The 11,728-nt window shown below is 42.4% G+C and overlaps 1 protein-coding gene across 2 annotated transcripts in view; it reads right to left on the minus strand.

Annotated features, from left to right (window-relative positions):
• Positions 1-11,115, minus strand: part of LOC143322722 (solute carrier family 45 member 3) — a 32,428-nt gene extending 21,313 nt beyond the window's left edge. The window contains exon 1 of one of the 2 annotated variants that reach the window (XM_076734109.1): positions 11,018-11,115. The gene's annotated coding sequence lies outside the window, so the exon portion shown is untranslated. Of the gene's footprint in view, positions 1-8,646; positions 10,027-11,017 lie in introns of those variants that run through there. The other variant, XM_076734110.1, reaches the window with a different exon arrangement.
• Positions 11,116-11,728: the final 613 nt, after the last annotated feature.

Raw genomic sequence — 11,728 nt, forward strand, 5'->3', positions numbered from 1 at the left:
AAAATGAGCATCTGATGTATTTTAAAGGTTACTCACACTCTTTATCCGATCAACACACTCCACTCACTTGCAGCATATCTGCATATCTCATCACTAACTCTTTTGACCACCTGCTTCAACTCTATGCTCAAGAGTCTGACTCTTTTTTTTATCCTGCTGCTTTTTGTGTCCCCTGTTCCCTCCTCTCTTATTTGGCCCACCTCCTTTGCATCCCTCCCATTATTCTCCCTCCCTCCCTTCTGTGCCTCAGCCTGTAAGGTGGGAATTGGGAAAATCCCAAAGCATTACAGGAATCCTGTCGCATTCTGTCTCTCCAAATATTACTTGTTTCTGTTTTACCCTCAAGGTGTTGTCTTAAAGACAACATTCAGACCAAAGCTGACACCTTGACCTGAAATATGGTACAGAGACACACTCGCCTCTGCTGTACAATAAGAGCACAACAAGCAGTTAGGAAACAAAGAATGAATTGATATCATCTAACAACCCCATACTGAGGCCACTCCCCTCACTTTCTTCCCATGTATAACTACTCCCTAAACGTTCTATATTATACCCCTGACCCTGTACCACGTTCAGCTACCCATCAGGGCAGCTCTTCCACCCTCTCTCATTACCCCCCTTCTTGCAGCCCAATCGTAGTTAAGCTCATACTCCTGCATGACCGCTTGTCCATGGACTGCTTTAACCCTTTTCCTGGTTCACCAGCTCAGCCAGCAATAAGCCTATTTGAGTAGACACGTACATGCACACATGCACAGACAATTGCTTGCTTGCACATATGCACACATTCACACATGCACACAAGCGCACACACACACGCATGCACATTCACACTATCAGTCCACCCCCGGCCGGCTGCCATGTCTGTACCCCACGCCTGGAGGCCAAGACCAGCCCTCTATAGAAAAGCTTTTAATTAGATAACAGTGAGAGGAAGAAAAAAAAAAGTAGAGTGGAGAGAGATCTAAAATGGGGAGGGTGGTTAGTGGTGGGTGGGGGTGGGGGGTGTTGAGTAATATCATTAGACTACGGCTTTAAGGAATCTCCCTTTCTGGAGCCCAGAGACAGATCAATAGGAAGACATAGAGCAGAGAATGGCTGCTGGCAGCACTTCCACTCTGCAACAGGAGCAGCTTGCCTGGAATTAAGAGAATTCTGAAAATCCTGAGCCTCACTCACTCAGCTTGGACCTGACACAGTCACAGTCAGAGTGTCCTGACTTACTTAGCAAACTTACCACTCACTAATCTTTTGTTCACATAAATCTGGAGCACAACAAACACACACAAAACTAACAATGCCTTTCTTTAAAATAGCTGGCAGAGGTATATTTTCTCATTATTGTGCAATTACCCACCCCAACTACAAACATGCATGTCTTAAATACACACACACCCCTAGCAGTCTAATTATTAACTAGGAATAGAAATGCAAAAATTGGGTCCAAGAGAACCATATAGAAGTAAGAATAGTGAGGTATACAGCGGAACCCCCCCCACACAAGTTCCACACATACCAGACATTTACTTTCCCCAACTGGCTCACACCCAGCTATGATGTTTCTATTATTTACATGGGGTGTGTGCTTGACTACAACTTTGGCTAAAGATGTAGAAGCACTCTGGGCAGGCAAAGAAGGTTTTAATTCCATGGTAGCCTTCTCAACAAACCCTGCCTCTCCAGAGCTGGCCAAACCCAGCATGCCCATAATAAGCTACGACACACTGCTCCCTACTTTGATAAACCAGGAAACCAAAACAGTATGTCAGAAATAGAACTCCATGGCCACTACTCTTGGCATAGCAGCAGGGTCCCAATAAAGTCTAAATGTCACCCACATTATACATAGCACGAAGGATGGAAACGATCAATCACTCATTGTGCAGTTCCATGGCAAATTAACCTTTAAGTAAATACGTGACGCTGATGCTTAAACACAGAGCTTCTATACATACATAACAGCTTTTCACACGTAGTGCCCTGAGGATTAGCACTACTCCAATGACCATCTAAAAGCACCAGACAGTTCACATTCTTCAGGAGTTATCTATAGTAGGACAGAACATAGATGGTATAAGACTCTTCTACATGGTCCCGTAAGGTTTAAGAATCATCAGCGTTTTAGTTACACAGGGCCATCTGTTGCACACTGCCACAGAACTGTCACAGTGTCATAAATAATGAAAATGCAACTATGAATCAATCCATAAAGCTGTTAGACCCCCTTCAGGATCAATCCCCGTTTGCACAAGACTGTTTTACAGGTTTGTGTTTGTGGCTGAGAAGAGAAGATGAGCTCAAAGCAACAAGTTTACTTCAGTTCGCCTGTGGTTGAAAACCAACCCCAGACTCACTTCCATTTTGGAATGAGTCTTGTCTGCTTGGCGAGTCGTCTTGCTATACTGGCGTTTTTCCTGCACTGTGTCCCCCATTTTTGTAGCTTCCTCATGAATGCATCCTGCTTATGGTCTCGGACCTGGTCGCTACCTTTTTATGAAGTCCCGACTTCACCTGCACACAGTTATTGGCTGGGGGCTCCACAGCCACTGCCCAAATGTTGCAGCCCACAAACACAACAAAACAAGAAGAAAACATGAAAATGCAGAGGGCAGGGTCTCTACAGACAAATGCACCACCACACACTTCCAATGGGTCATAAGAGAGGACTGAGAGGGACTACTTTTGTATGAGTCTATCTATTGTTTTTTGGGGGGGAAATCCTGCATAGTATACCTTTCAGAACATTTTGACATGTGCTGGCAAGACATGCAGGGTTTTCCCCAAACCCTGGTAATATCACCACTGGTACTATCACATGCTTTATTAACATATTAACAACATAAAAAAAAAAACAAGTCCACAACACAGGCGCAAAAAACCTTTGCTCTGTCCAATAACTCTTGATACAATTCTGTTGCAAATGTATAATTTTGTTTAAATTTCTTACTAACGACAATGTCTACAACACTACACAGACCATGAAAATAGCCTTTCCTGGAACAAATGTCATTTTACTCTGCCTTTAATGTAATGTAAAGTCTGCCACAGGAGATGAAGTACCACCACTTTTGGACCAAATCAAACCAACAGGCAAAAACCAGAACACACCATGTGAAAAAAGCTATGGTTTTCTTTTCCTGGCAACATTTATATGAGCCGTTTACATATCAATAAAAAAAAAAATCGCATCATTCATTACATCATCTTGCTTTACTTCCATCTTGATCCATTTGATGGACTAAAAGCTGAACCCTAACATCAGTAACAGCAAGAGAAGTATATTGCTTTCATAGAAAAATAGAATTGTCTCATGCTGGTCTCATCTGTTCTTCTTCGTCTTGAAAAGGAGGACATATGTTAAGCCACTAAGAAAAGGGATGTCCTTACAGAAACACACTTGGGCTGTTTAGAACAAACAGGAATCACTCATTGAGGTTAGACAGAGATGCTTCTAAGTGTCCATTGAGGAACATAATCTGTTGCATTAGAAACATTAGGAGGAACTCTCATTTGTACAGTTTCCCCCCAGGTGTTAGCAGAAAGAAGACATGCATCAAAAGAGGCCATGTTACAGTTGCTAACACCCATCAGTGACATCTTGTAGCTACTACAGTGAATTTTATATTTACATAAACTGTGATATTATGAATATTTACACTTGCCATATTTTCTGATGGATCTTTTTGAAACCCTATTCGGTAAAAAACAAGAAGGTGTACCGTGTTTTCTCAAGTTACAGAACTCTTGACGTACTGAGCCTTCTGCATGTGGTCCACACTGTCCAAATGATGGAAAATACCTTTGTCCTGTTGGATGGCATGGACTTACAATACAAGGGTAAAGTATTGTATTTGTATTGTACCCATGCTTAATTTTTCAAAATACTTAAAATAGCAGCATAGAAACATTGGGTGACTCAGAGGAAGCTGGGGACTGAAAGAGGGAGGAAATAGTGCCAGGGAGGCCCTTACAGCTGTTTTTCAAGAAACTAGAAACGCCAAGGTCATAATCCTTCCAGCTGCATGGACACAGTTAATACAGTAGTGCATAGAGAACTGACAGACATAAGGACAGATGGACATCAACCGATCCATCTCCCTTTTCCAGCTGTTGTCAGAGCAGGAGTGGCCCCGAAGCCCAATGATTAACACCTCAGTCAAATGCTACACAAACCAGATGGTAAAGATGGAAGAGAAGGAAAAAAGCTTCTCTCTCCCCCTCTAACTAGTAGCATACACAGAAAGACATGAACCTACACACACACACACACACACACACACACACACACAAAATGACCCTTCACATATGCTTAACCTTGAGCACACACAAATTGAAATCATTTTAATAAACATCAAGCCCAAAATCAAAGTCATTCAAAGTGCTCTGTAGTAAGGTTGTAATCATATTTAATGTAGACTTTCCTAAAAACAGCAGCCTAAAGACACAATTACACAAAAGGGTTTCATAACATTACTATCTTTGTGTGCCCAACCCATAACTACTGACTAAAAGGCGGAAGGCTACTCTGGGCCTTGTGGGAAAATAAGAAATGTCAATCATCAGCTCTACAAGATGAAAAGCTTGCTAACAAAAGGACCATGTAATCAAGACAAATCATTCCTTTCCTTCATGTCCTCTAAACCCTGGATGGGACATTCAATGTCAAACTACCAAAACAAGTTCACAAATGGGATATTGTTCACCGTCAGCTCGGGTGGAACAGCAGTTCTATTAACGCCTCAGTCTGTGTGGGCCTACACACATGCATGGTGCCTTTTCACTCATAAGTGAGCTATAGGGACCATCAGGGACCCATCATGGCTGATCCCCTAAGCCTGCTGTACGAAACATTTCTGACAAAACACTGAACTAGCAGGAGCAAGCATCAAAGCACTAACACACATATTGACTCAAATCATAAGCTTGATCCTTTCACAAGGCACAGAGCATCTCACATATCAAAGGACTCCCTCAAACACTCAATAGCATCCCTTTCAGCTTACTACATGAAAGAGAGCACGGTGGTGTCTCATAATGTGCCATTTTCCCCATTCACAGAGCCAAACTTCAAAGACAGCTAAATCAAGTTGGAAACCTTCACTATGCCATTGGCTGCATGTTTTCTGGTAGTTTCAGTAAGAAGCTATCAGGAGGTGGCAGCGCCATTCATAATTTGGCTCATGAAAGTTTGCTCTTTTTTGATTGGCCACTTTACACACTCTCTGGGGCGTCTCTGACTTGCAGAGAGAGTGAAAGAGGACTGGGTGTGAATATGTATTGCAAACATCTGGCTGAGTCCTTATCACTGTGAGAAAATGTCTAAGGACGAGTGTGTGTTATTCCTGTTCCAGTGCTGGTACTTGTCTCATCTGGACTTCAACTCGCAGTCATTACAAACTCTCAAAGTAGTGCTTCTCATTTATGGGGAATTATGGAAAAGCGATAGGCTCATTTGCAATCTGTTCCCCACCTTTTCATGAGAGCTGCTGGACCGGAGGCTGTTTTGCCTTCAACTTGAACCATGTGGGCAGAAATAAGTTCCATCAGCAAATTGAATTAGGCTAGCAGAGGGGCTGTGAGAGTGAAACAATGCAAACCAACGCTTCAACTGACTGTTAGGTCTGTTGTTTTGTTGCCAAAAAGGGAGTGCTGCCATGTTAACTATGAGCAACTTGGTCTTAGTCAAACACACTCCAACAAAATTGACAAGGGAGGATCCAGGCTTACATTCAACAGCACCTCAATTAACCAGAGGAAAGGTGCTGATATGAAGAGAACAGGCAGTCATTTCAAAAACTTGGATCAAAATAGAAGACAAATCATCGTTTTATTCCACATCTGCTTCTTCCTTGTTAAAACCTGGTACCCACATTACCCACAATGCAACCTGGTTGGTCAGGGATTCAGGTGTGTTATGCTACTGGTGGCTAGTATAGGCCAAGGAAGAAACAAAGCTTACTTCTTTCTAACTCCATTTTCAAACTTATAGTCTTATGACATCACTTTACACAATTTATCAGCATTTGCTCAACTCCCTCAGGAGCCAAAATAGGCTTAACACAACCTTTTTCACACATGCAGGAGTACTATACATGGCCTACAAACACAAATTGATGTGTAAAATAGGTGAGAGTTCTGCTTTAAAGGGACACAGTGGCAACTATACTCTCTGCAGTCCACAGGTAGTCCTGGTTCTATGTAAGGTGGAGCCAACACACTGGTGATATGAGGGTTTAAAGAGGCAAAAGGCCCAGGAGAGACCTATACTCATGTATTCAGACAGAATGCAAGATGATTTTTTTCAATTCCACAAGAACTCAATGTGAAAGACCTGAGTGAACACAAACAGTAACCAGTTCACCCGTGCAACACAAAATGAGGTGAAGGCACAGCCGTGCAAGCTGAAATGTTCAAGCTCCTGAGGATTTATGGCGCCAATCTATAAATGTATGGAGATGAGAGGAAAAGGAAAGATCAACTGGAGCGATGAAACAGAGCTGGAGTTCTGGTGAGTTCTGAGATCAGTCAGAGGTTCAGTGGTCAGAACTGCATGAATAGAGCAGACAAACATTTTCTTCAGATTCTCTCTGGAAACATTTTAGATACTGATTCTTACATGCTTTTAATGGAATTGTCTGAGTGCACATGGAGGCATAAAGCATCCTTCCATCATTTATTCTCGTGCTTCACAATGACAGGAGAAAGATATGCATCAGTGGACCGTTACCTCTGCCAGCAAAACCAAGTGAAACCCATTTATATGTTCCCATAATTTACTAAATGATTCTGTTTTTAGAAACCACTGCACAGTTGGAGTACTTCACCCATTGTGTTACAGTGCATTTAAGTTTGAATGACAAAAATACAGAGCAGCAAATTAGGATTAAAGAGAAAAGCAGTTGGCCAAGCAAGCCACTGGAGAAGTGAAGCAGTGCCAATGCACCCACACACTCTGGCACGGAGCGATTTCAAAGCAAAACCAAGAGAAGATAGGAATATTCATGTCTTTCATCAGACCAGACATTCAAATGACACAGACAACCTAGATGCCCAAACTGAATATGTGTCACTCTCTCACACCAATTAAAAGTTAGCCATGGTCCAAAAAGACTCTGGTCCTGACAGAAGCTCAGCCGTGCTGTCAGAGGACTTTATTGTGTGAGTCTCGTTTTCATGATGCCACAGGGAGAGGTGTTGTTCCATATTTAAAACACAAACAGATCAGATATTTCACAAATGATGAATGAAATCAACATGGAACAAATGGCTTAACTTAAGCTTCAGTCATATCCCTCTTAAAGCAAAATCCTCCACGAAACAAAAAGCAACTGGCTGGTAAGATTCCCAGCAACCACTGTGAGTGGACATAATGTCAAAAACAAAGAAAACGCTGAATAATACCAATGGCACGGAGGTGACATTCCTTGGTGGTCGGATGGCTGACATCTTTTCTTTTAGCTTCGGCCCATTAGGGGAGCCTGTAAGCAGCCTTTTCTCTCTGGTCCAGCTGGCTGCAGAGCACTATTACAGGGAAACTGTTTGGACTTTGACCCCACAGCCTGCAGTTAGCTGAGAAAAACTTTTGCACTCCTCTGCTTCCTGTCAATGAGACATCCAAGAACTAGACAGGTTGCTTAATATTCAGCCGTTTTCCTCGCTGTTAGTGAGTTATGGTGCTCTTAATAATGGTCATTCCAGCACTTTATTTTCCCGGTCTGGGAGCAGGTTTGGTGCTGCTTTTGATAGGTGGTTGTTTTCCTCTGGGGGAAAAACATACAGAATGAAAAAGCCCCCCTTCCCTCAACTTTCTTTCACCATTACCATTTCTTTCCCCCCTCCCGTTTCAACAAATGAGCTCAATGTTTTTACAATGATTAGCACTTGAGGGACATATTCACTTCAGCAGTAAATGTACAAGGCCCAAATGGTTTGAATGTTTGCCTAAAGATTACAACAAAACACACCGTGCAGATCAGAACGATGAACTCTTGCTACAGCGGAGTTCATACAGAGACAAAGAAGCCGAGTTCATGCAGAGACAAAGAAGTGGAGTTCATACAGAGACAAAGAAGTGGAGGCAGCAAGCATGGATTCTGTCAATATGACGCCAACAGCTCAAATTATACAGAACCCCAAGGCAATCGTCCAGACAGGGTTTCATCTAATTTCCTACAAACAGAACATCCAAAAACGAAATATTAATTTTTATAATGCATCAAATAGAGGCACTGCGACAACTATGCTAAATCTCCCATACATACAGAACAACTACAAAAAAACTGTTTAGACCATGAAAGCACCACAACTTGACTACCTGAAATCAATTGAAAGAAGCAGGATCACCCTGAGAGCCAGAAAGCAGTGCTTTCCCACTGAAGTGAGTGTCTGCTGCACTTCTCTGATGTGGGGGACAACCATTGTATACATTGCATACCTGTGACTGTTCACGGCTACACATGATACTAGAGCAAAAGCAGCACATGGTGCTTTGAAGAGGACACAGAGCTGAGGAGAAAGACCCCCCTCCAGAAAAGAAAAAAAAAAAAAAGCCGGCCAGCAAATGCTCTTTGTGCCCTCCCCATTAGGAAGACGTAGCTTAACACAAAAAAAAAAAAAAAAAAAAAAAAAATCAGTCACACCCACCACATAATCCACCACCTGTCTTCAAAAAAGCATATGCAGAAGCTGAGTGTAATTCATTGAGAATCCAGGTACACATGGAAAGCACAGAGAGCTCTCCAGGCTGGAGATAAACAGCCTACGACTGATTAAAACTGCAAAGTCTTCAGTCTGCCTAAGTAGCTTGGTGTCCTCAACGGGGTGGGTGATTATCCTGAGCTTGGCTTGGGGGTATATTAGACTGTCAGAAAGCAGTTAGAGAACAGCCAGCTGGTCTAGCCACAGCATCCTGGGTGAAGAAGCATTTCTATCACTGTGAAGCAGATGAGTTCCACAGAGAGCTGCGCAAACCCCTCCTGGGGCAACACATAGAAAGTAGTGAGTACTGAGAATGTGGCTGCTCTCAGATCAGCACTGCCAGTTTGATCATAATGACTGTTTAGTCACCGATCATCAGTATTCATGAGTTTGGATAATGTTAAAGCAGTGCACCCAAGGGATCTCGCACAAACACTAGTTTTACACATGTGAGCAGAGGACACAATTACAGGCTGCATAATTATGAAAGGAAAAGTTAGTTTTAGGATTGTCGTAAGTCAAAGTAAATACTGTCAAGGGTAGAGATGTGAAGAAAGGAACTGCCGGGGCCAACAGGACTAAAGAGAATAGTCTATTTTCCAGGGCAGGATGAATAACACACTTGAGTGGTCCATGGAGAGAGGACAGACGTCTTTGTGTAATGGCAGAGTCACGGTCATGGTGACAATAAAAGTCCCTCTGTCATGGGTTAGAGCCATTTAACCTTTTGATCCTCTTCCCTCTTAATGTGGTTTTTGAATCTTAAAGGTTCCAGTAGAAGCCAAAGAACCACATTCTCTCTGTCACTCTCTCTCTCACACTCACACACACTCACACACACACACAACATGGAAACTTTTAGCTTTTAACTTCAGCTTTGCTGGAGGAGTTTACTTAGCAGAAAATGTAGTTTACATTCCTCACATTGTATTGTCTAGATAAAGAAATCACATTTAGAAAGAGACTTCAGAAAGCGGGACGAGAAGTAAACATGGAGGATCCATAATGCTGAAATGTCCCCTCTTGTCCACAGTGGAGTGCAAATAACAAAAGCAATGTAGTGTAGTGTTGTCTTTTCCAGACATTCCTTTCATATTCTAACTATTAGCAAGTCAAATCATCCCATCAAATAAGATGCCATGCGTTTAATAAAAATGAGACATCACACATCATTTACAAACTCGATAATGTAGAGGCAATAACAAGCAATTAGTAGCAGACTTTTAAAAAATCTTTACATTTATTTCTTATTACAGGATTAAGGTGTGAGTTTAAAATGACTGAGTCACTCATGAACAGTTGGTGAATAACATTTCTGGTGTTTGTTTCCACAGAATATTACAACAGGTAGATACTCCGTCTGTGAGTAATCAGTGTAAGAAGGAACTTAAGAGTTTCCAAAACTACTTGGAAATATTCCAGGAGCAGTCATGACTCAGTCTTCATCCTCACCAGCTACTGCTTTAGCGCTGCTCGGTTTGTGAAGGCTCACAGCAAAGACTGTCTTCTCATTAAGCTTTCCTAAACTCAGTACAGTTCATCATGCTGTTCATTTGCCAAGAATAGTGTTTACAGCTGCATCAGCACTTCTGACCTAAGCTGGCTCTCCTGCTCCAAAACACCACAAAAACAACAACAATCAACGGGATCACTGAAGGCGTTGTTTCAATCAATCAGAGTCTGGGAGCAATTTTTCAAACAGGGTGTCCTTAAACGCCTCATCCCCCATAAATCCATGTGTCAAAACAGCGGGGTGCTCGCCAACACAGCAAAATGTTTCCAGCGAATTAGACCAAGGCTTTCGTGTGGACAGAGAGGGTTATATCGGTGGGAAAGGCTGTAAAGTTATTGCCACCATGGCACTTGGCAGCACATCAGCGAGCAGGGAGCCCGGTGGTGAAGCTGCAGTCACCGACGCTCAGTGGAAAAACTTCCAGAAAGCACCATGCTGCTGCTGCGGCTGCTGGACCATGGCTAATCACACACCTTCCAGCCGCGGACTCACACCAAACACAACCAAACACTTCCATTCCCAGCTCAGCTTCATCACGGTTTCTGGCGTCATATGAAATAGGCTCACAAGCGGCGATACACGCCGACGGTTGGGTCGAAATGTAAACCCGTTGTCTGGGCTTTCTACGCGGTCAGCCGCTGTGAAGCAGCCACATGCAATGAACAAGTTTTAACCCACACGAAGACCGTTAAGTTACAAAGTACCGCGTTCGATTTCTGTCTAAGAAACAAGGCGAAATAAGTGCGGTGTTAGTAGAATAAAGATATTATTCCAGTCAAGGACACTCTTAAGTGTAAATTTCACCTGAAGTTATGTGTAGCTCCGGGAAATCCATACAGCAAGTTGCTCGCTCCCGACGTACCGCTGTTGCTCAACTTGTAGAGAGCCAGATACCCAGCTGTGACAACCGCCGTCAAGCTAGGACCAATGACTTCTAGGAGCTACAACTTCCGGTCTAAAATTTCGAAGTAAACGGTCCGAAAACACTCGCAAGTGGCACTTTTAACAGAATGAAAAATTAAATACTCCATACGAAACAAATATCCCAAACATAATGCTATATGTAATTTAAGAAGTATACAGATTAAACAACTATGCACATGTTGTAAAGTTATTTTCAAAATGTCTTATGAAAGTTAAGTGACACACAGTGATTCTTTTTATGAGAGCAAAAAAAACCCCCAAAACATCAAGTTCCGGTAGCAGTACCTGTGACGTGAGAAGACAACGTCTGTACACGGATTAATAAATAAACAGATCAACAAATGTATTTTCACGCAGTCATGCTTTTTCAAATATTACTGTTATTTTTATTGTGACTACCATTTAAACGAACTTTGCTAACGCTTCGTTGTCTTCTCTTTACATTTACATACTTGTACACATACATTTGTGCTCTCAACAGTCACCACTCTTCCCAGCTTAGTTTGCTTATTTAATCATCATGACCTTGGCTCATTGCACATAGCATAGCCAGACATCTTCTGACCATTATCAGAGTTAAAGAAAGGCCTG

This window comes from Chaetodon auriga, chromosome 6, assembly GCF_051107435.1.
Source record: "Chaetodon auriga isolate fChaAug3 chromosome 6, fChaAug3.hap1, whole genome shotgun sequence".
In the NCBI taxonomy this organism is placed as follows: domain Eukaryota; kingdom Metazoa; phylum Chordata; class Actinopteri; order Chaetodontiformes; family Chaetodontidae; genus Chaetodon; species Chaetodon auriga.